Source organism: Ochotona curzoniae, unplaced genomic scaffold (assembly GCF_017591425.1).
Source record: "Ochotona curzoniae isolate NIBS_2020 unplaced genomic scaffold, NIBS_Ocur_1.0 contig_1482, whole genome shotgun sequence".
Lineage (NCBI taxonomy): Eukaryota > Metazoa > Chordata > Mammalia > Lagomorpha > Ochotonidae > Ochotona > Ochotona curzoniae.
In genome coordinates this window covers 778,363-802,968 of record NW_024465100.1, presented here as the reverse complement: position 1 = coordinate 802,968, position 24,606 = coordinate 778,363, and the positions used below count along the sequence as shown (strand labels likewise).

The window sequence follows — 24,606 nt, the reverse complement described above, 5'->3', positions numbered from 1 at the left end:
AGATGCGATCACTGAGCCCCAGAGGGGACAGTGTGGCTGTCATTTGAATTGAGGTCCAAGTCTTGGTCTTTGTAAATATCACATTTTTACTTGACAGGAAGGGAGAGGGACTGAGAGGAGCCACCTGCAGGTTCAATCAAACAATTACAACAGCCAAGGTCAAAGTTTGGAGTCAGGACCTCAGACCAGGTTTCCTGCATGAGAAGCAGGGGGTCCACTCCTTGAGCAATCACCTGCAGCCTTCTTGGGTTAGCAGGAAGCTGGGGTCAGGAGCAAAGCCAGGACTCAAACCCATGAATTGCAGTATGGGGTGAGGGCATCGCAAACAGTGTCTTTAACTGCTGTGTCTGATGCCCAACCCCAGATTTTGGAGTCTTTTTTTTTTTTGCTATGCATTATCTTACCTGTCCTATAAAGTTCACAAGTTATATCTAAATGGAGCTACTGAAAATGTTTTGAAAAATGAAGCTCACCCTAGCGATAATAGAAGGGTATTTCAGAAAATTTGTGGAAAGGTGGAATAAAAAGATCATTTTGAAGCAGAAAAATTATTGAAATCTGTGTGTAACTTTTTCCATTTTTTTTTTTGTATTGAAATAGCATCATTAGAGCAGGCATTTAACTCAGAGTAAAGTCACACGTTGGAATGCCCACATCTCATATCTGACTGCCTGATTCAAGTCCTGGGCACTCCACTTCCAGTCCAGCTTCCTACTATTGTGCACACTGGGAGACTGCAGGAGATGGTGCAGGCAGTAGATTCCCTGACTCCCATGTGGGACATGTGACTCGAGCTCTGGGTTCCTGGCTCGGCCTGGCCCACTGATGACTGTTGTGGGCAGCAAAGGAGGCAACTAACAGATGGGCAATCTCTCTCCCTTGGTCGCTGCCTTTCAGGTAAAACTGAAATGAAATAAATATAAAACTTCAGCTGACAAAAATATCATTCTATCTCACTGCGCATGGACTTTTCAAAGTACCCTTGTAAAAACCACAAAAAGTCATTTAAAGGCATAATTTAAGGGTATAATTACTTTTGTGGGTATATGATAAAAGAAGGAAGAAATATGACTTTATATTCTGCAGATTCTTAGCTGGCCAAGCTTGTAGTCATAAAGCTTTGTGTGTTGGCTTGAGGGGGCATATGAAGATGAAGGAAGTGTGAATGGAGAAAGGGGAATTAAGGCTGTTTTCACCCAAGCAGGACATGAACCGGCCACTTAAATATTAAGCAAACAGATCTATGGAGAGCCAGCTGGTACTTATGAGGAAGTTAGTTCTTTGGAGGTTTGAGGTAAATTTTCAACAAATCAAATTTATTGCAAATAACATAAACCAGTTTGATCCATTTAGATAGTCTTAAAGAACTGTTAAGATTTTTAAAAATATTCTTTAAAATGTATAATCTTTATTTTGGGGGAGAAGAAATGTACATACTTAATTCAAGAATAAACAAAAAGCGTAAAACCCATAACTGAAGTATGTGATAGGATGTTGGTGTTACGGGAGTCTGTTGTTGCAGTGCTAATGACATCGATGGCAGAAGCCACTCTGAGTCCTGCAAGGTCTTGGCAAGATGATTGCAGATGCAGGGCAATGACCGCGAGGGTGCATGTTCACCAAGGACAGGAACTGCCTGTTCTCATTCCATTGCAAAACTGCCATACCAGATAGGCTGACATCTAGCAGGCACCAGACCCTGAACATGTTACAAGATTAAACAGTCAGAGCAAAAAACCATTTGCCTCCAGGTTTGAAAAATAGAAGAGAGTACTTCAAAATGCTCATGGAAAATAGAATTAAGAGGTTAGTTTATATTGGGAGAAAAAGTTTTGAAATTTGTACACTTTCTAAAAAAAGATTTATTTTTGGGCTTGGTGCAAAGCACAGTGGTTCGTCCTCACCTTGCATGTGCCGGGATCCCGTATGGTCGCTGGTTCTAATCCCGGCGACCCTGCTACCCACCCAGCTCCCTGCTTGCGGTCTGGGAAAGAGGTTGAGGATGGACCAAAGCCTTGGGACCCTGCACCCATGTGGGAGACCCAGAAGAGCTCCTGGCTCCTGGCTTCAGATTGGCTCAGCTCCAGCTGTTGCAGTCTCTTGGGAAGTAAAACATCGAATGGAAGATGTTCCTCTCTATCTCTCCTCCTCTCTGTATATCTGCCTTTCCAATAATGAATAAATAAATCTTTAAAAAAAATTAAAAAGATTTATTTTTATTTGGAAGGCAGAGTTATGGAGAAAAGGAAAGACACAGAGATCCACTGGACCATTCTCCAAATAACCACAGTTGCTGGAACTGAGCTGGTCTGAAGCCAGGAACTAGGAGTCCCTTCTGAGTCTCCCATGTGAGTGCAGAGTGCCAAGGACTTGGGCCGTCCTCTGCTGCTTTCCCAGGCCATAAGCAGGGAGCTGGATGGGAAGTAGCCAGAATTTGAACTGGCACCCATGAAGGATGGCTGCGTCTGGGGCCTGTGTAGGATGGCTGCGCCCGGCGCCCATGCAGGATGACTGCCCGGGCAGAGGCTTAGCCCACTGTTCTGGCACAGGGACCCTGTGGTTGTTTTTTTTATATATATTATATATATTTTGTAAGAACTTTTTTATGAAACTTGTAAAAAAACTAGCTCTTACCTTTCATGAATTCCTTTATGTAGAGTTACTTTCCCCCAGTTCTTGCTATTGAAAACCTAAGCTCTTTCCCTTTGATTTTCTCTACAAACTTGTGGGATTTTTGATTGTTGTTAGCCCCCTGTGTCTCGTCATCTTATACGTTGGACACGTATAAAAGCTCTAAATGAAGAATAAATATACCACTTACAGAAGCTTCGAAATAGCCATTTTGTTCTTACATTCCTAATTCTTTTGAGAAAAATAGCAAATAATTTGAAAATATTTTAAAATCCATGTGGAAATGGTATAAACTTTACTGCAAAAGATATTTTTTGCCAAAAAACTTATTTTTGCTGAATGTTCGGCTGAATGCAATGATGTATATAACTTGTGTGTAACATAAGAAATGTGGTTTATGAAAGTATTTTCTAGAACCAGGTCGTCAGTTTGAGTAATGCACTGTATTTCAAATCAGCCATGATCAAAACTAGTCCCATCAGTAGGACTGTGGGCAGTGTCTGCTGCACAGCCCCGTGGGGTACTGCCTGCTGCCTGACAAACCTGAGCGTGTTTCTCCTTGTGGTTCTCACAAGCAAGTAGTGACCTAGGGGCCTGGGAAGTAAAGTAGTTCTGCAAATGCTTGACATGGTGGACATTTTACAGACTCACTCTGGTTTTGTTTGCCAACCAGTTTTCGCACTGGTTATAACTTTTTGGTACACGTTGATAATCCTGAATTCCAAGGTATAGAGACAGTGAAGAAAACAGACTAATAAAAGCCCTGTTTGGGCCAACACTGTGGTGTGCCAAATTAAACTGTATGCTGCCGTGCCAACAGCCCAGGTGCGTTCAGTTTCTGATCTGGTTCCAGTTGTTTCACTTCCCATTGGGCGCCATGCTAGTCTCACACTGGTCTCCCATCCACTGGTTCACTGCCCAGATGATTGTTGACGCTAGGCCAGATCAAAGCCAAGAGCTAGGAAATTCAGCTAAGTCTCCTACATGGACTGTGTGTGTGTGGACTAAGTACTTGGGCCATCTTCCATGGCTTTTTCCAAGCCATTGTCAGGGAGATGGATTGAAAGCAGAGCAGACTGGACTTGAACTGGCGCTTGTATGGAATGCAAGTGTTACAGATGGCAGTTTTACCTGCTATGCCTCCATGCCAGCTTTCTCATTAAAAAAAAAGATTTATTTTATTTAAAAGAGCGAGTGGCAGGGAGAGAGGGAGATACACATAGATGGGGAGAAACAGAAATCTTCCATTTCAGGAGCCTGGAACTCCATCCTGGTCTTTCCACACAGGTGGGAGGGACCCAAGTACTTAGGTCATCATCCACTGCTTTCCCAAGCATATTCCACAGGGAGCTGGCTCCAACAGAGTGCCTGGGATCTGAAACTGTGCTCTAATGCAGGATGCTGGTGAAGCCTGGTGCATCACCATGCTGGCCCCAAGCAGTTTTCCCGTCATCGTCACCTCCCATCCTTTTTAAAGATCTCACACTATACCGCAGAGGGTGGTTTTGCAGCACTCACTAGCTCATGTTTCTGGGGATGAATCCCAGGATTAGAATAGAATCCCTGGGTGTGAATAATTTTGAAATTGTTATACATCTCTGATTTTGGAATTGATTTAAATTACTACTGGAAATATGTCTCAGGGAACAATCCATAAGTATATGAATAATATAGATCAAAAGATAGCCCTGGGGAAAATGCTAGAGTTTTGCCTGGGACTTGAAAGACCAGACCAGCAGGTTGCAGAATTGGATGTCTCACGACCTTGGTACTTTGACTCTGACGCTTGCTTGGTCTCCAGGGTGAAACCCAATGCAAATGGGATCAGAGATGGAAGGATGCAAAGGAAGAATGTGACTCATTCAAATGCAACCTTTCAGAAAAGGGGCATGGGAGAAGCACTACTTGTTATAAAGTGTGCCTGGGAGGGGAACACCCCCAAACACTCCATTTTGACATAAGGGTTATTTTGAGTTGAAGCAGCAAAAGAGCAGACTTGAAAAAAGATTGTCTTTATTTCCTCTAACTGCCCCAACTCCATCAGCCTAATATTAGGAAGGCAGGAGAATTGTTTTATAACCTGATTTATTTATATCTTCCTTCTCTTCAAATAAAAAAAAAAAGTAAATAAATAGAGACAGGCAGAGATCTCCCAGCGGTTCACTCCTGGAATGCTGACAACAAGCTGGACTGGGCCAGGCTGATTCCAGGAACCTGGAACTCAATCCAGGCTTCCCACATGGGTGGCAAGGAGCAAGTCATTTAGCCATCCCCTGCTGCCTCACGGGGTTCCCTTGAATAGAAAGCTGGTGTTGCAAATAGAATTGGGCCTCAAACCAGACACTTAGATATGGGATGCCAGCCTGCCAACTGGTATCTTCCCCCACTGGACCCAATGCCAGGCCTACTAATATTATCTCGTACATCAAAGGAAGTCTTGGTGATCAACATGCTTTGTTGTTATGTCTGAAGGGCAGAGGCACTGGGTAGTCTAGGAGAAACAAAGGGAAACTTGGAGGAGGAATTAATGCTCATCCTGTGATAGAAATCCTGGTTATTAAGAGCCAATTCTGAGCATGAAGCAAGCCTGGACATTAAAGGCAGGCATACTTACATCGCTCTGAGCTCCAAAAATGTTCAGCAATCACAACTCTTACTGAGTTTGTGACAATTCTTATTGGAGCTGTGCAGTGGGCACTTGCAGTGATGCTCATTTACAGATCAGGAAATTGAGGCGAGGAAAGACTAAGTTAAATCACCCAGTCACACAGCTGCATATGAGAAAACCCGTGCAATCTGATTTTAGAACCCAGGACCTTGACTCAGGCCCATCTTCTACCCACAGTTTAGATGGATCTATGTGTCCTTGCGGAAGTTGGTATTCTCCTTTGATTTAGGTATAACATTTAAATCAGTTGGTTAGAACATCTGACACTTGGAATTTTGCCTTACTTCCCGTCAAACTCAACAGTTTAGTCCCCTAAGCATTATGTCCATGGTACCAAGAGAGTGGAAATTTAATACAGCCGTGGGTTTCAGAGTCAGGACTATGGGAAGTGATTGGGTTGGACTGAGTCACTAAGGGGAAGACTGCAAAACTGAATGTAGGTGGTGCCATAGACTGGCATGCTGCCCAGTGCTCTGCACTGCCCTGGGAGTCTCCCAGCAAGAAGGTCCTGTCAGATAAGAACCCTAGACCTTGGGCCTCTATAGCCACGAGCCTAACTGAATGTTCTTGCAGAGTGGGCTGCCCTGGGCATTCTGTTAGACCGACTTAGAGCTGATTACTACAGAGAACAAGGGTGGTAGAGAAGGATACGCTCAAGCACAGAGCAGAGTTGGGCTGAGATGAACCTGAGTCAGGTTTGGTCAAGGAGTGAGTCTGCAAAAGAGGGAAGTGGGCTTGAAAACAGAAGAGGCCAGGGGGACAGTCTTGAAAATGATGATGACAAAAGAAGAGAAAAACAGAAGACAGAGAAAAAAGAACTTCTCTGTATTGATTTGATCTCTATCTTCTTCCAATAAAAATGGTCTCCGATAGAAATGGTGGAAGCTTTGGATATGTCAGAAGATGGCTCAGGTTTGTTCATCAGCAGTGTGCGGAGACCAAGACCACCCCGGAGAGGGGCCTGAGGGCCAAGCGTAACTCACAGAGTGTCGAGCAGCGGCAGGTCTCAAAAATTTCACATTGATGTTAATTCCCTGCCACACTCTACTCTGGGTTGTCAAAAGAATGATGCCCATATGGGATGCTGTTGCCACAGGCAAAGCTTAGCCTACTGTACCATGATATGAAATGTAGCCCTGATTTGAAATGTTTTCTTTTAAATCACAAATAAACCACTAAATATATAAGGTGATATTATTTACTAGTCTGATTTGATCACTTCACATTGTAAACATTTGTCGAAACATCTCATTGTACCCTATAAATATACACAAGAGGACTTCAAAAAATTCTTTGACAATGTCATCGGAAGATGCTTTGTTTTGGTACAAAGGTCTTTTTAAAGGCTAGGATGATGGCTTGTAACGCTGGCATCTATATTGGAGGGCTGGTTTGTCCCTGATACTCCTCTTTCAGTGTAGTTCCCTGCTAACATGCTTGGATCCACTGTCACGCATGTACGGGGCCATGATGGAGTCCATGGCTCCTCTCCTTGGCCTGTCTCGTCTCAGCTGTTGTGGCCATACCAAGAGGGAATCAGCAGACAGTGCTAGTTCTCTCTTGTTCGAATTCCAAATAAACAAGTCATTTTTACAGCTGATGCCTTTGCAGAGTCTTGAGAAAGTTCATGGAAAATGTATTATACAGAGCCATGCTTGATTTTCAAAAACTCTTTGCACCAAAATGAACTCATCTTCTAATTACACTTTCCATGAAGTTTTGGAGGCAGCTTTGCATAGCTGTTAATGAAAAACTGAAGAAAAAAAATGAGAAACAACTTTAAAAAGATTGAAATAATAAAAAGAAACCAAGCCATATCCTGTACTCTTACCACTCAGATCACACCTGTCCCACTCCTGTTTGTTCAAGGTTGAAACTCCAACTCACTTCCCACCTCTTCTTAGCTTTTCCATATCCTTATAGAGTCAGTCTGCTCTCTCCCCATCCCTACAGCACTGTGAACCTTGAAGGTTCATTGTGTTACTCACCAGTCTTTGTATTAGAGTCCATCCTCTATGCCTCCGTCTTTGCCCTGTTTGCCTGAAGAACAAGGAGATAAAATTCTTGTTAGGGCCCCACTGAGCTTGTGCATTGGCTTGGTTATTAAGGTTGGCTATATGGCTACATGGTTCCCAAGATCAGAATGAGGACCAGAGGCTGGACATCACCTGGATGTAGATTTCATCTGGCTATAGGAAGCAAATTCTTTGCAATGACAGGTGCTGACTGAGAAGTTATGTACCTCATGAAAGGTGAGTGAAAGATACTGAAGCCAAGGTGGGAAGCCCACTCTCAGGGATACAGAATTTTCCAGCTAGTGTCCAGCATCTCTACAGAGTGTGGTGACCTTGTAAGAGTCACATGCGATTGCAGACACAATAGAATCACAGGATGCTAATGGGCTAAGACTGGGTGAAGCATTGCCCAGGTGGTCTGGGGCTCACTCTGACTTATTCATGGTCTAATTGGCCCAATGTGAAATAGACTGTGTTTGGCAGAAAGTCGGCTCTGTTCCCTTCTTCCAGTCTTTCCTGCCAGCCCTATCCCTTCCCTTACGTTTTCCCACCCTGTCCTTGGTGTCTGCTGCACTCAGAAAGTCAGCTTCCTGATGAACTATGGTGAAAAGTCCTCGGTTTCACCTAACCGCATCTGAGGTGTCTGAATCGTGAAGTCCTGAATCTCTGGGGCTTCTGTGCTTGGTGTTGTCACGTGGACAAGGAGTTGCCAGCTCCATGTCTGCCAGGCACTTAGCCCCTGAACCACAGCTTCTCGGCTTCTTCTGACTGCTCTAGCTCTCAGCGTATGGCTCTAGTATTCTTTCACTATGTGGGTCCCAGATGGGTAGTTATCTGTCGTATTCATGGAGGGATTTGTTCCAGAGCCCCCAGGGGTATCAAAATCCAAGGAGGCTTGACCCGTTTATATAAAAATGATGTAATATTTGCAGACAACCTTTAACAGCCTCCCTTACACTTAAAAAAAAAAAGAGCACTTAAGAAGCAGAGTTACAAGGAGAAGAGGAGAGGCAGAGAGAGAGACAGAGACAGAATCTACATCCATTGGTACTCCCTAAATGGCCCTGACAGCTAGGACTGGACCAGGCCAAAGCCAGAAGCTTCTTCTAAGTCTCCCACATGGGTAGCAGGGACCCAAACACTTGAACCATCTTCCTCTGCTTTTCCCAGGCTGTTAGTAGGGAGCAAGATGGGTGACAGAGCTGCCAGGACACAAACCTAATACAATGAAAATGCTATGTAGTTGCTTGAGATTATGTATGGAGTGTTGATAAGAAAAAAGCATAATTGAGTAAGCTCAATTATTTTGTTTCCAGATATTTCCCACCCATGATTGGTTGAATCAGTAGCTCTGGACACCCTGAGTCTGAGGTATGAACTGTCACCCCCTTCCCAACCCCCTACCCCAGGAGATTGTTCTGTTTGCACAGGCTGCTTGCCAACTCCCTCAGTCTTACTCTGAGCCTCTTGTTTTCCCTGTGTGTGGGATTCCTTTCCAACATTCCTCCCACATCAAGGTCCTGATGATGACGTCCTATGGAACACCACTCCTCCACATCTGTCTGTTTCTCTTTACATCATACTTTCGCTTCCTACCCTTAGCCTTGAGCATCTCTACCCGACCCATGGGCCTGGAAGAGAATGTATAGCACCTCTAAACCCAAACTGATCATCTCCAAAGTGTCTTCGAGTATAACGGTAAGTCCTAGGCAATACCAAATTCCAGGGTGGGTTCTATTTCAAAAGTTCATTCCAAGGGACATGCTGAGAACTCACATTTCCCCCTTGCAGTGACATTCTTCATTGTGACTGGCCGTGCCAGTGTACTCCAGGGGAGCCCATGTAACCTGTGGGGTTATGTGGACACCCCGGAGCTGTAGAACCTCTAGGAGTCATAATGGTGGTGTGGAAAATGACCACGGTGTAAACAGTGTTTCTAGGGGAAGGTAGTGACAAGGTTCTGTCTTGGAATGCCAGGATCCCTATAGTTGTCTGCAGAGAGCCTGAGCACAGCCCAACCTCCTACTGAAAGGAAAAAGAAACTCCCACGGTGTATTGATAGATTTGAATCTCCAAGTAGAGTAAACTCATTTTGGAAATAAAGGAATGGAGGCTAAGAGAATAGTGCCCCATGACTATAATGGGCACTCATTTATTTTTATTTGAAAAGCAGAGTTACACAGAGAGAAGGAATGACAAAGACAGAAAGAGAAATAGAAAGATCTTCCATCTACTGATTCTACTGGTTCACTCTCCAAATGGCCACAATGGCTGGAGCTGGACCAGTCCTAAGCCAGGAGCTTCATCTGGGTCTGCCATGTGGGTACCCCACGTGGGTGCAGGGGTCCAAGGACTAGAGCCATCCTCTGCTGCTTTCCCAGGTCATAAGCAGAGAGCTGGATGGGAAGTGGAGCAGCTGGGACACAAACCAGTATCCATGTGGGATGCCTGCATTGCAGGCAGAGGCTTAGCCTACTTGAAATGGGGATTCTAGTGAAATAAAGTCTGGTGACCCCCAGGAAAATAGAAAGGATTCTAGAAGAATGAAAGGGCAGGAAAGTTTATAAAGATTGGGGGTAATGTTGTGAAGGGATAAGCAAGTGGCAGAGGTCGGAAATGTGAATGTTACACTTGCATATACTCTTCTCTGTAACGTTGGAAACCAGTCAGTGATGTCTACTTGTTTAGTCCTTGGAACAATGAATAATAGCCGTAGTTGGTCTTTCAGAAGGAAAAATATATATATTCTGAAAATGTATCTGTTATCTGAGTTGGAGAGAGAGAGACTGATTGATTGAGAGAGAGATTCCTCAAATACCTGCAGTGTCTGGGAAGCAAACAAGGGAGCCAGCACCTCTCCCTTTATGAGCTCTGTAGATATTGCTGAGGCCATGAAGATCAGTGGAGTTGTAAGTTTCTCCATAGCCTTGTGGATTTCGGTTTACTTACTTTTATCAGTGGTTTAGAGAAGGATGCTGGAGTCTTCAACTGCATTACCGTCCATTTTGCTGGTCAGTTCTACCAGCCCTGCCTCACATATTTTGCAGATCTGTTTGGTACACATGATGTTGCTATTATTTACTGATTGGCTGACCTTTTAATAACTTTATGATGGCATTTTCTGGTAATATCTTTGCACTGAAGTCTATCTCATCTGATAATAACATAGCTGTTCTGGCTTTCCTTTAATTAATGCTGGCAGGTGGCAATGGAAATAATTGGAGGCTGGTTGGAGAACAAAGGTGAAGTTGATTCAGCTGATCACACAGAGGATTGAAACTCAGAAACAGCTGGCCAAAATGCTGCAAACCTGTGTCTGCTCAGGGCACATTCATGCCCAGAAGAATTAGTTTTATTATTATTATAAACATTATTTACTTGAAAGGCTGAATTACGGCAGGAGAAAGGAAGAGAGAGAGATTCTATCTGCTAATTCACTTACCAAATGACTGCAATGGCCACAGCCAGGCTGACTTGAAGCCAGAAACCAGGGTCTCCTGGGTGAGTACAGGGGTCCAAGCGTTTGGGTCATCCAGGCCATTGGGAGGGAGCTGGATCTGAAGTGGAGCTATATGGGATGGCAGCATTGCTGGCAGCAGCTCTACCAGCCATTTGAATCAGATTTAAACAGTACAGGTCGGTGTGTGGTTATCAGTCCAGATGAGAATCAAAGAATACCTCACTGAAAACCAAAAACACCTGGCAATAATTAAGAGACTCGGTAATTGTTTAATGAGTATGTTGTATCCCCATACTCCATGCTTTTCATATGCAATAGAGCAAATAGTGGACTCTTTAACCACCACTCCTATGGTGGCTGGCCCTTAGAAAGCTCACTCTTTAAGGTACCTTAAGGTGTTGCCTTGCTCATGGCTGGGGTTCCTTGAGTGATCCTGTTCTTGGAAACCCAGCTGCCAGCACTTCCCCAGTGCAGGCAGTGAGCACCCTGGCTAACCTAGACTTCCGTAGTTACCACTCCACACACATTTTACTTCCTTTCTTTTTAAAAATCTATTTTATTTATTTAAAAATCAGAGTTATAGACACAGAGATCTTCCATCCACTGGTTCACTCCCCCAGATGTGTGTATTGGAAAGGGCTGGGCCAGGCTAAAAGCCAGGAGCCAGGAGTTTCATCTGGGTCTCTCACATGGGTGCAGGGATCCTGGGCCATCCTCCACTGCTTTCCCAGGAACATTAGCAGGGTACTGTAAAAATTATTCTTGATTTATTTGTAGTATTTTCAGATGTATCTCTATATAACTTTTTCAGTAGTTGTTTTTTTTTTTATTATTATATATAAGGGCACTTCAACAATTCATGAAAAAAAGTAAAATTAAAAGGTATGTCTATATTGGTACAAACTTTTCTCCAGCTTCTACATTTTTTTTTATGACATGAATTTCCCACAACCTTTTTGAATAGACTGTGATGCCCAGATTTCAGTATCTGTTTTTGCACCGAAAGAAACATATCTTCTAATTCCCTCTTCCACAGGGTTTTAAATGTAGTAGAAGCTATTGTAATTAACCGGAGCCATTATTTTACCAGTTTGGTTGAACTATAAAAATTCTTTCTTCCTTTATATTTTTGGCCTTCACTGTTGATAGTGTAATGATCTTAAATGTTTCTTCTACATATACCAAGAATCACATCAGATAGTGTTGTAAAAATTTTGCTTTGATAGGGACATATGGTTATCTTAGAACTGTTATCTTTGAAATATATGAAAACCATTCTGTTTATATGAATAAATGCTAATATAGAAATGGTCAATTGCAAGACTGAAAATAGAAAAAAATAGTAAAATTTTTATGAGCATTTAAAGAAGTAATTAAGCCACTTAGCAAATATAAAGCAGAAATGTCCAGTTTAGTGTCCAATTGCAAGTAAATGACCTTGAGGTCTTCTAAAAGAGCATCACATGTATGTACTTTGAAAATGACACATCATCACACTGTTATCATACTATTTTCTTTTTTCTTCGGACAAGTTCCAGATTGTCATTAAAAATTATTTGGCGGTTGGCACTGTGGCAAGGTAGGGGGAGCCTCTGCCTGCAGTGTCAGTAAGGCATTGGCTTGAACCCCTAGATGTTCCATTTCCAACCTGGCTGCTTGCTAATGTGCCTGGGAAGGCAGCAGAGGATGGTCCAAGTGTTTGGACGCCTGCACCCATGTGGGAGACCCAGAAGAAATCCTGGCTTTGGCCTGGCCGAACCCCAGCTGTTGCAGCCATTTGAAGAGTGAGCCGGCAGATGAGGGGCCTCTCTCCCTTCTCTCCCTCTCTCCCCGCTTCCCTTTCTCTCTCTGCATTTGAAATAAAATTAGGAAGGAATAAAATACCAAAAATACACTTGTTAGAAAGTACGCTTCATGTGCCAGTCCCAGGGGGATAAACATGCATTCATTTTCTTCATGTCATTTTTCTCTGTAGCTTTTAGCTGATGAAAACACCTTTTGTTTAATTCCCACAAGGTTATTTATACAGTGTGACCACATGGTTTCCTCTAAAAAGATCAGTTTTGTGTCGGTGTTCAGCTGTTTTTTTTAACATGTAAGCCTAATTCACTTCATCGCGCCCCATCTGGTCTGGTATTATTGGATTATCCGAGTTTACATTCAAAAGCCCCTCAGTTCCCTGACTTGAAGAACATGATGCAATCTTAATTTCTTTCCTCTTCTTCGTTAGCAGGTTATTGGATTTTGAGAACCCATGGGCATCGCTGGGCAAACATGGACTTCTCAGAGTGGTGTTGATCCAACACGGTGAGTCCAGTTGCCTTTCTCTGTTCTTGCCAAGGCCTTTTATGACTTGAGGCAGGTGACATATTCATAATAAAACCTGGATTTTCTTTGGGTGCAGGGGAAGGGGGACGTGTTATAAAATTGGAGACGTTAACTATGTTTAGACTTCCCTGTGGCACATACACAGAGCTGGCTCCTTTTGCACCCCTATGCCCCATCCAAGATGACAGTGAAGGAATAAAAACCACCACAAAAGCCAAGGGAAATGGATGCCAGATAAGAAAAGATAAAAGTGTTTGAGGAAGGCGAACTGTTTCGGATCGCTTTTCATCACTGCCATGAAATACCCTAAGCAATGAACTTTACAGAAAGGAAAAGGTATTTATAGCTCACAGCTTTGCAAGTTCAAGTCCAAGATTGGGCGAGTCCCTGGGAGTGACCTCTGGGAAGGGTGGAGGATGGCTGTGGTGCAGAGTGGGGGTGGGCAGGATCGCTCAGTGAGCCTAGGAGTGGAGGAGGGGGTGGGGCCTGGACTCCACCCTCTCCCAGTAATTGCTGTGATTCAGGCTGCCCCACCAGATGTCCTCTCCTGGAGCTTCCAGCACCTGCTAGCTTCATCTGGGTCTCCTGTGTGAGTGGCACTGGCCCAAGCATTTTGGTCAGACTCTGCTGCCTTCTCAGACACGTTAGCAAGGAGCTGGATGGGAAGTGGAGCAGCCAGGGCTCGAACTGGTGCCTACATGGGATGCCTGTGCCACCAACAGTGGCTTACCTCGCTGCAACACAGAACTGGCCTCTTTCTTTTTTCTTGTCTCCATCTACTGTTAAAGTCGGAACACTAAAACGTCCTTTCTTAAAATCCCCTGCTCTTATGTTTTCATACCTGTCTGGCTAATGAGGTAGAAGTTGATGTCTGTAAGGAATCTCTGGGAATCCTTTATTTTTCGGGATACTGATATAACCCTTTTTCCTTTCTTTTTCCTTTCCCTTGCCTTAAATGTGATTGTAATAGCTGGAGCAGAAGTAGCTGTCTTGGCCATGAGTGAGAGGCCAAGAATGTTCTAGAGAGTTTTGCCCTGGCCCTCTTTTATCCCTGGACCCTGACTTAAATCTCTTGAGTCTCTGTCTGAGTAAAAGAAACAAAAATCAAACTTCATTTTTTTTTCAAGCTACTGTTTCATTACATATCCTTTTATTCTTAGCTACATTCTCTCACACATATGAGAAAGGTGAATGTGTAACTACTGGAAGTTTTGGGAAGAGGGCCCAGTGTGATAGCCTAGTGGCTAAAGTCCTCACCTTGCATCTGCTGCTGGCTGTCCCAGCTGCCTGACTTCCTACCCAGAGGAGAGTAGAGAGGAGAGGAGTGGGAGCAATCATAGCAAAGGAAAAGATCAGAAGGTGTATTGTAAAATGTGACTATAGTAATGTTTTGTATCCTAAAAATTGCCAAAGTACATGTCAGATCATACATTATGTTAATGGCTTGATCGAGCCATTCTACAATGTATTTCCAAACATTATGTGTACATGATAAATATATAAATACAATCAAAGGGAAAAAATCCCCATTCCAGTTATGTTACTGGCAGTTAAAGAAAAAGTCTGAATTTGGGCCCAGCATGGTAGCCTAGTGGCTTAAGTCCTCGTCTTGCACACACCAGCATTCTATATAGGTACCAGTTCATGTCCCAGTAGCCCCACTTCCCATCCAGCTCCCTGCTTGTGGCCTGCGAAAGTAATCAAGGACGGCTCAAAGCCTTGGGACCCTGCACCCATGTGGGAGAGCTGGAAGAGGCTCCTGGATCATGGCTTTGGTGGGCTCAGCTCCGGCCATTGTGGCCATCTGGGCAGTGAATCAGTGGATGGAAAATCTTCCTCCTTGTCTTTCCTCCTCTGTATATCTTATTTTCCAATAAAAATAAATCTTAAACAAAATTCTGAATTCCTTCTAAGGCTTTTCTAAAATTGAGATTTGGCTTGTACACACACACTGCAGCCTCGTTTCACTTTAGTCCATCAGAACCTGAGTTATCCTGAAGGGTTCCAAGTCTGTGGGTTCGCACACTGGGATTCGCCAACTCTCAGGACCCAATAAAGTAGAAGCTAGAATCTGTGAATGGGTTTGTTTCAACCTCTAAGTTTCCTAGAAACCCAAAGTGTTCATCAGGTTTTCAGGACTGCCAAATAACAGAGTGACTGTATGAGGAAAGCAGAGTCTTGGGGGATTGAGCGGCCTCGGGTCTGGTGAGGACCCCATAGGAAACAGGAGTGAGGGAAGCATGGAGAGGTCTGAGGCTCAAGCCAGGTGGCCAGGGGGAGTCAGGGTGGGGTCTGGCTCATGTTCAAGCAGCTCAGTCTTGTGAGAACCACCTCAGAGGTACCACTCTGGAAACAGCTCCTACTGGCCTCTCACCTCCTACTGGGCCCCACCCCTGCACCGGGCAGCATGCCTACAGGGTACAGGGTTAAACCATACCAAAAGCCAGAGCCTCGTGCCGGTGCTGGGCTTGGTGTCTCCGCCTTTGTCGGCAATGCAGATCCAAGGTGGTTCACCATGACCAGAAGCTCCGGCCCAACAGCATACCTCTTGTGACCAAAAGAAGAAATCATTGCTTCTCTGTCTTTTTAATTATTGTTGCTATTATTATCATATTATTTTACTTTATTGGAGAGAGAGATCTACCCATTGGTTCACTCCCCAGTTGCCTGACAGGGCCAGGCTGAAGCCACCACCCTGGAACTCAATGCAGGTCTTCCATGTGGGTAGCAGGGACCCAAATGCTTGAGCCACCACCTGCTGCCCCCCAGGGTACCCGTCTGCAGGAATCTGGATGGGAAGCAGAGGAGCCGGCTCTTGAATCAAGCACTTTCCTCTGGGATGCGGGTATCCCAAGCAGCTATGTACACCACTTGCTAAAGGCCCACTCTTAGTTGCAGTTTGCACGATGCCTTTTCATAGGCAATATGTGTTGGAAACATGGGAAGTATGGGGGAAATACTGAGGAGGGTAACAAGTGTGTGACACTGGGATCCCCCAGGATCTCAAAAGGATCCATGCGGTAGTGAGTGGCAGCCCCACTTTCTGCTCATGGTTGGCATGTTCCTGCCCAACACAGCTCTCCCATCACCTTTGCTTTGTGTCAAGGTCAAACAGTGCTTCAGACAACAGCTGTTGTAGTGCTGAGGGTATCTGGCTTATCCTAAGTGTGAGGACGCAGGGGATCCAGGTGAAGAATGGGGGATCCTGAATCCATCGTGATTTATAGGTACAAAAGAGAGTTCTGTTTGACTTCCTTCTGTCAGAGTCGTACTTCACATGATTTAAAATCGTCCCTTCAGACCAAGAGGACTTGTAGCCACGTGTTGCTAAGCAAGTCAAACTGACCCAAATCACTACCACAAGATAGACTTGAGCAGGGAGGAACACCAGCAGCCAAAGAAACTGTTTTGATGGGCTATGGCCACAAGGGGGCGCTACGCACACGCTGTCAAATCCAACTTTTTTTTTTTTTTTAAACCCAGGGTAAAAAGCAATCCGATTCAGTAAGACTGGGAATGGGCAATTTACATGGAGTGGTAACCCTCTCCCCATCTCTTCAGTTATGGGACCGTGAGTCCCCTGTGTGTTCTGTGGGTTCGTTGAGTGAATGTGGAGGAGGCCCTGGCTGAGTTCTTTGTGCTGGTGGCTGTTTCTGGGAACCAGAAAGTTACTCTGAGAGGGCTGTTCGAGAGGAGTCCAGGATGGCAGTGGAGGCCACAAGGGTGCAGGACCTCTTTGCATCTGACCCCGCTGCCCTTACGTGGGAAAGGCATTTCCATTTCTGAATGAGGAGCTCATTTCCTTTGCAGCTTCTTTTCCTCCCAGGAGCTGGGACTGCAAGAAGCTGTGAACTTGCAGTGGCCTCTCTTCCTTCCCACCCTTCCGTGTGTGAGCCCTCCTAATCCTGCCACTCCTTGCGAAGGAAAAGTGGGGTATACTGGTACCTGCCAGGATTAAAACAATTATTTTATCGGGGGCGGGGGAGGGTGGCGTTGGCTCAGTTGGCTAACCCTCCCCCGTCAAGTGGCAGCATACGATATGGGTGTTCACCCTGGGGGGAGGTAAGCTTCCAGCTCCAGCGATTTGGGGTGCAGTGGCTCCCAGTGGGGGTCTGGGCATTGCGTGTTTTCTGAGCTCCCTACCTCTGCTGTAGTCCGCCGAAAGCTGCAAGTCAAAGCTCTCTTCCGGCATTCTCATCTAATGCCCAGTGGGTGTGAGGCGATGCCATCCTCCAGCAGCCCAGCTCTCCCTTCCGCCCCTCACTCCCCAGCCAGAAAACTCACTTCTGGATTGGACCACCAAACTCCCATTTATCCTTCAAGACTCAATTCGCTGATTTCCGCCTTGGTGAAGACATTCTTGGCTTCCCTGGCTGTGAATTGTTCCCTTTTTCTAGCTCCTGCAGCACGTTGGACCCACTTGTACGGGAACCCGTATTTGTCAGTGTTGTGACTGTTCACAGTCCCTCCCTGTTGCCCTAAGAGTGCCCCTGTCAAGGGGGTGGGGTTCGTGAAGCTTTGGGATTGAACAAGTCCCATGGCTGGAGAGAAGGCTCAACCCACACAGGGGTCCACATAAGCAAGCTCATTGGTTTCCCTCCGTACAGCAAACAGGCCGCGTGAGCTGTGGCCGCTGCCTGTTGGAATTCCTCCAGAAGGTGGCTCTGTGAGGCCAGTTGTGTTCTCATGAACCCTGGAGCCAGCTTCAGGGAGACCAACACGGTGCTCCTCCGTGCGGACCTGGGTCTCTCTCTCATCACACTCTCCCGGTTACAGGGGTCAATGGCGGGAGGGGAGGTCTGGCCATGTCTTTCATGAGGTATCTGTGTCTTAACTCAGCAGCCTCACGGTCCCCAGGCCACCTGCAGCACATGCAGTCACTCGCGCACACAGTGCTGCTGAGCTCTCACTGCCTTCAGCTCTCTGCAGTTCCCGTCTGGTCCTTCCTGTGCAGTCTGATGGCCAGGGCTTACAGGGCCTCCCTGATCCTGCAGGCTAAATGCCTTCTCCTCATATTCTCTTGGCATTTCATGCATGTTTCTAGGATGACGTGGAAGTACAACAAACTAATTTTATTTTAGGAGTCTGGCACACAACAGGTACCTCCCAGGTGTCAAACTGAGCCGAACACTCTCATGGTGAATGTCAGATTCATTGTTGCCAATGCACCATTTACCCACGGGACACATCTCAAGGCTAGTAGCTTCTGTGACACACAGTTGTTCTCCATGCAGGATGATGGGTAGGGAGGAGGTGGGCACATTTTTCTTGGGCAATCAGGATACAGAGTAGGACACAATTAGGTCTCTCTTAGGGGTGACAGGGACCCTGGTAATTGGGCCATCACCTGCTGCCTGCTAGGTCTGCATGAAGAGAAGTCGTGCAAGAACTTAAGCTCAGGCATTCCAAGTGGCATTCTAACCACTGTGCCTGTCCCGAAGACCTGATGCGCTTCATCCTTCGTCTAGGGCCTGTCTGTCTTGACATATTCTTTCAATCACCAGTTTCCTATCTCATTGGCTTGATGACAGTTTCTCTCTGTAGGCCTTGTCTGTCTCCATCATCCCTTTAGGGGGTATTGCTTTTTTTTTCTCCAGCAGGGGACTTCACCCACATAGGTGTGGGGCGGGGGTGAGGACAGTGGAGGGGTGAGGATCGCGGAGGGAGGTGGAGAAGGTAGGTGGTGAAGCGTCTCGTCTCACCTACCTTTCTAACATCTGAAATGGCAGCAGTGCCCAAGAGTGCAGCTTGCCCTCCTGTGGGGCAGGTACCCATGCCAAGTTCACAGGGCGGTTCCATCAAGCCATCACCATGGTGCCTGTTGCCAGCTGCAGCCCTGTCCGTGAGAGTTGCACAGAGCTGTGCAGGCCAACAGCAGTGTGAGCATTAGGCTATGCTCCTGTCGAGTTCCCATGTGTCTCACGTTCACTTTCTAAGTCCTTCATGGCCTCTCTACCATGAGCCATAGCTCACATTGGCTGTGAGGGCAGCTTCGTCCCATAGTGCCTGAATCCCATGGTACACACAGCGGCTCTGAAGGTTGGGTCTGGATCTACCCGCTTGCTGTTTGTTCTAGCTTCTCCCCATGTATTCTTTGTTTCTTTCTGCGCTCTCTCTCTCCTGTCTCTTTAGGGATTATTGAAGTGCTTGCAGATGTTTCATTTCCTCAGTTGAATTCTAATCTACGGTTTCTTGTTTTATAAAGATTGCTTCAAAAGGTTCATGGGAAAATTGAATTCAACCTTCAGTTGGTTTTGGTGCAGCACCTCTCTCACTCTGAAATTCACGTGTGTTTCTTTCATAATGCACATTTTTCTCTGAACTTTTTGAAGATCCATCCCATTTCAGCCTTGCTGAGTATGCTGCTTGGCTTGTGACATCATGACTCAGTAAGACTTCAGCAACTTGGCAGTGCGTGCTTCTGCCCCTGTCGTTGGTGCTGTCACTGCTTCTGTGCTTGACACAAACCCTCCAACACACTGCCGTTATTTTGGCTTACGTGGGCAGTGGAATTTCAGGAAATGGAAACCTAGTCTGTTCTCTACTCCACACGGTGGCCATACTCGGCCCGCTTCCCTGCCCGCTGTGCATCGGGCTCTATGTTGCTATCATTCTCCTGTGGCCTAAGGAAGCTTTCTGGACCACTTTTTCTTTTTCTTTAGAAAGTTTTCTTTCTGTATCAAAGATTTATTTCTTTTATGTAAAAGTTAGAATTATAGAGAGAAGGAGAAAGAGAGAGAACTTCTGTATGTTGATTCCTTCCCCAAATGCCCACAATAGCCAGAGCTGAGCTGATCTGAAGCCAGGAGCTTCTCCTAGGTCTTCCACCTGGGCACAAGGTCCCGAGGCCTTGGACCATCCTCCCCTGCTTCCCCAGGCCACAAGCAGGGAGCTGGATGGGAAGTGGGGCAGCCTTGACATGAACCATTTCCATATATAGGATTCCGGTGCTGCAGGTACAAGATTAGCCTGCTAGGGCCCCTTGCTGTACTTCTTTCTTTTTTAATTATGCACTTGGCTTAATTTCTCAGCTTTGATTGATCTAAACATGTCTTTATTTTGCCTTCATTTTGAAAGACATTTTAGCTGGATATAGAACTCTGGTTAACAGAGGTTTTTGTTTTTTTTTGTTTTTTTCCTTTTACAGCATCAAAGCCAGCATCCCGTTACCCTCAGGACGATCTCAACTGCAATCAGAGCAGAGATGATTCTCATTATTGTGTGCTTTAGCAGCTTGTGGTTTGAGGAGTTTTTTTGTTTTGTTTTTTGGGTTCCCTGGATTCTTCTAAGATTTCTCTCTCTCTCTTTCCAGCAATTTGAGTATGATGTGCCTATAGGCGGTTTTCTCTGCCTTTACCATGTTTAAGATACATTGAGAGTTTGAGATCTGCTGGCACTCTGCACGATAGATTCAACCCCTGCAGGGCCCTGACATCTGGCGTCTTTGCCTCCACTTTTAGTTTGGGCTTTACTTTCCTATGCTGTAGTTGCACAAAGTTCGCAGGCAAGAGGCTGGGGATAGTGTGGGTTTAACCTCTTTTGTTTCATATATTTTGTTGTTATGGCAGTATTCATTCATAGAACCCAAGCTACTTTGTAGTGAGATGATGTTGTGTGTGTTTTTGTGTTTTTAAAGATTTATTTTTTATTAGAAAGGCACATTTACACAGAGGAGAAAGATCTTCCATCTGCTGATTCACTCCCCGAATGGCCACAATGGCCAAAGATAAACTGATCCAAAGCTGGGAGCCTCTGCCAGGTCTCTCACGCAGGTGCAGGGTCCTAAGGCTTTAAGCCTTCTTCCACTGCTTTTCCAGGCTATAAGCAGGGAGCTGGTTAAGAAGTGAAGCAGGACATAAACTGATGCCCATATGGGAGGCTGGCTCTTGCAGGCAGAGGACTAGCCAATTGTATCGTCGTGCCAGCTCTGATGTCGTCTATTTTGTAGCGGGAACTGAGGCTTAGAAATCAGAAGCACCTTGTCAGGATCACATGAGAACCGGCTAGGGAGGGCTCAGAGGCTCAAACGGGAGCCTACATACTCCCCGGGCGACGGAGCGGGGCTCTGGGCGTCCACTGCACTTGGATTCCCAGGTTTCTTCTTCAAAGGGGCTAGACCGCCATCTCTCGTCTGTCTTCATGCCTCCAGTCCTAGCATCTCACATTGTCTTTCATTTCCGAGCTTGGCATATTGTTCTACTTTACCTGCATTTTAAACATTCATCCTCCCTTTTGTGCTTCTGTTTTATCAGATGATTGAGCCTATTTATTCTTGTGTTTTCACAGTATCAAGCACCATTCCCGTCTCTGATAGGACCCAAGAAGACGTGAGTTCCATTTGAGTCAACTTCTCACCCTTCTCCTGAGTGCCTTCGGAAACAGGTGCTCGGCAGCGGCCAGGTGAGGAGTCGGTGGGGAGAATGCCGAGCTTGGCGTGTCTGCGTGCACAGCTTGGGCTCGAGCTGTTGGCTGATCACTCAGGCATTTCTTTATTATGCTTGGCGGCCTTGAGCAGCCCACTGCCTGTCCTCTCTTTCTTTACCCTTTCTCTTGGAAGCAGTTGCATAAAGGGTTCCTTTGTTGCCCATTGTAATCACATCACTAAATCCATTGGCTTCCCTTCTACTCCCGCCCCCTTTCTAGCACAGCCTAGAGTCCGTCTGAATGCGCCATGTACCTTTTCGCTGTTCCTTTTCTTTTCCTCATCTCCTTCTCTCTGCAACCTACCCTGGAAAGTTCTCGGTGACCCTTTAGCCTTGCATCATTTCTATTCTAATTTCTTCATCTCCGTCTCTGCTTATTGCTTCTACCGCAGGGACTCGGCTTCCTCTTTAAAACCTTTGATTTCAGAGCTCCTGCCTTGGAATACTTCCTCCCCTCCTCTTCCCCTCCCCCATGTGCCCCACCATTGCCAGTCCGCCAGGATCAGAGAGACCTGCCCTGCCCTCGATCTCCCACTTTTGTTTCCTTGTTCCACTAGGAATTGGCTCGCTTCTTTATACCACTGCCAAAAGTCTTGATTTCGAGAGGTGAATTTTGGCTGTTCCCTTCATAAGATAGAAAAGGGGAGGACCATTCAGGTCTCATGTCACAACCTCTATTCTTCCTTGTGTATAAATAATGTCAAAGCCTGTGGGCTCAGTTTCCGTCTTGGTAGCCAACGGTTGGCCTCCGTGCCGTCCTGTGCTGACAGGCTGGGTTCTGGGGCTGACCGGGGGCACTGGGAGTGCTCCCGGGTCATTGTCTCCCCGAGGACCAGAGGGGACTCTTTCTCTCCTCCCTCCACGCTCCACCCCAGCTCTTCTGTAGAGCTTAGGAAGTGAGTCACGCTTCCACTGACAGCTTTTTCTTTCCCAACATCCTTTTGGGAAGTACAAGGACCTCTCTAACGGGGCACATGTGCAACCAGTAAGCAGGTCACTCGGCCTTCTCAAGTCACAGTGTCATTCTGTGCTGTCTGATCTAATTCTACTAGGTGTCTGGAAGGCTCCTGTGGCATACTGTAGCTCCTGTAGCAGTGTACTTTGTTCTGAGAGTCGTCAGCTGAGGAAGCCCCAGGGCCAGCTCCTGTCCCTGCTGCTGGTGGGATGAGGCTCTCGCAGGAACAAGTGCTCGCCTTGCGCTTCCCCACAGTCCTTCCAGTGGTACCTCCTGCCTGCTCTTTGGGCCTCGTTAGTCATTCCTCTTTGAATTAGGCTTTATTTCCTTTAGGTGAGTTTCATTAGTCATGAACGACTTCATCTAAGTTTTTCCTTTTTCTTTTTTAAAAAAGATTTTATTTATTTGAAAAGCAGGAATAGGCAGAGACAGAGATCTTTCAGCTGTTGCTTCACTCCCCGAATAGCCACAATGGTTGGGGTTGGGCCTGGGCCAGATAGAGGGCAGGAACTGCAGTAGGGTCTCTCACCTGGGTATAGGAGCCCAAGTACTTAGACCATTCTTTGCTTCCCGTGTTCGTTAGCAGATAGCTAGATAGGAAGTAGACTAGCTGAGACTCTGCCTAGTGCTCCAGTAAGGGGCGCTTGTGTTGCAGGTGGTGGCTTAACCTACTGTGACACAGCAGCAGCCCCCCCTTTGTTTTTGCCCTTTTCCTCCAGAACTTGGGGTCCACCCGCCATGAGTCACCCGAGCCTGTCCCTCCATCAGGTTTCTGGAACTCTTCCTCTGCTATTTCCTCTTTCATGGACCTCATGGAAGATGCCCCTGGAGCATCTACTGGCCTGGTTCCTCATCTCGGTAGACAGCACCTTCTCCCTACTTGCTCCGGGCCTGATCACCACACCCTGGCTTCTTCCCATTTCGCTTGCTCCCCATCATCAGTTGAAATCGGTCCTCTTGATTCTGTCCCCCCTTTTCCCCGCAGTCCCACACACTCTCTTCTCCTCTCCTGCAGTCCCAGCCAGCTCCTCTGCATTCGCTGGCGCAGGTGTTCCCAATGCTGCGTTCCCCAGCCTCCTCTCGTCAGCATGGCTGAAGCAGCTCCCTGCTGCCTGCCACGATCTGCCCTTGGGCAGGGTTAGGGTTTGGGAAGGCTGCGACTCTGGAACCCATGCAAGTGTTTAGAAGTCTGACAACCAAGACCCTAAGCTGAGTGGCATAGGACACTGAGGACTTAAGCGCAATTACGGTGGTTTAAAGGGTGTGGGTTCGTTAAGTCAGGGGGGCATAGCCACAGAACAGAGTTCTCGCGAGAGTGTTGATTATAAAAGCCTGTGCGCGCCGGCCTAGCCTGCGGCTCCTGCAGTGGTCCTCAGCCCGGGAGGTCTGCTCCCGAGGATGCCAGAGCTACGCGGGCGCCCCGTGTCGGAGTGCCGGTCTCCAGGACGGTGAGTGCAACTAATTTTTTTTCTTCTGTAAAGATTGCCTGCCAAGTGTTCAGTTGTGACGCGGGAAGCTGATACGGCAGGCGGTGGTGTTTTCTTCAGTAACCTCGTGTGCTCGTAATCAGGGTTGTATATGCTACACTTGAAAGTTGGGCGTTGACCCATAGCTGATGTCTGGAGCCTGTGGCTTTTCCCGCTGCTCTAGAGGACTGGTCGACATTAGAAATTCTGTGTTTTTAAGGTGTACGGCTTGCAGTTTTGATATACGTGGGTTCTTTAAGAAGTTTCTGGAAAGTGTGGTCAACGCGTGTGCGAGTGACCCTCGGGGTGGGATTGTTGGCTGCAGCCTCTGCTTCCCTGCCTGAGGACCAGTGTTGATTTGATCTGCTTTGTCATTTTCTACGTGCTTGTGTTGATATGTTTACCTAATGGAGTGTTAATGCTGTGATTTGCAAGTAACATGAAAGTATGCTATTACAAAATAAGAAAGGAGGATGGGTGGGGAATGTTGGCCAGGGAGAGCATGGAGCGGGACATTAGCCTAAGCCCCAGATCCGTATTGCCGTACGGGAGAACTTTGTCCACTTGGTAGAAACACATTTTAAAAGTTTTAATGAAAGGGCCTAGTGTGGTAGCCTAGTGGCTAAAGTCCTGGCCTTGCACGCACTGGGATCCCAAATG

The 24,606-nt window shown here is 46.3% G+C and overlaps 1 protein-coding gene across 1 annotated transcript in view; it reads right to left on the bottom strand.

Moving 5' to 3' along the window:
* BCL2L14 (BCL2 like 14) overlaps nt 1–9,193 on the bottom strand; it is a 29,722-nt gene extending 20,529 nt beyond the window's left edge. The window contains exons 1-2 of the mRNA XM_040966949.1: nt 9,091–9,193; nt 7,288–7,339 (exon numbers count right to left, since the gene is read on the bottom strand). The gene's annotated coding sequence lies outside the window, so the exon portion shown is untranslated. The remainder of the gene's footprint in view (nt 1–7,287; nt 7,340–9,090) is intronic.
* Between the last annotated feature and the right edge of the window lie 15,413 nt (nt 9,194–24,606).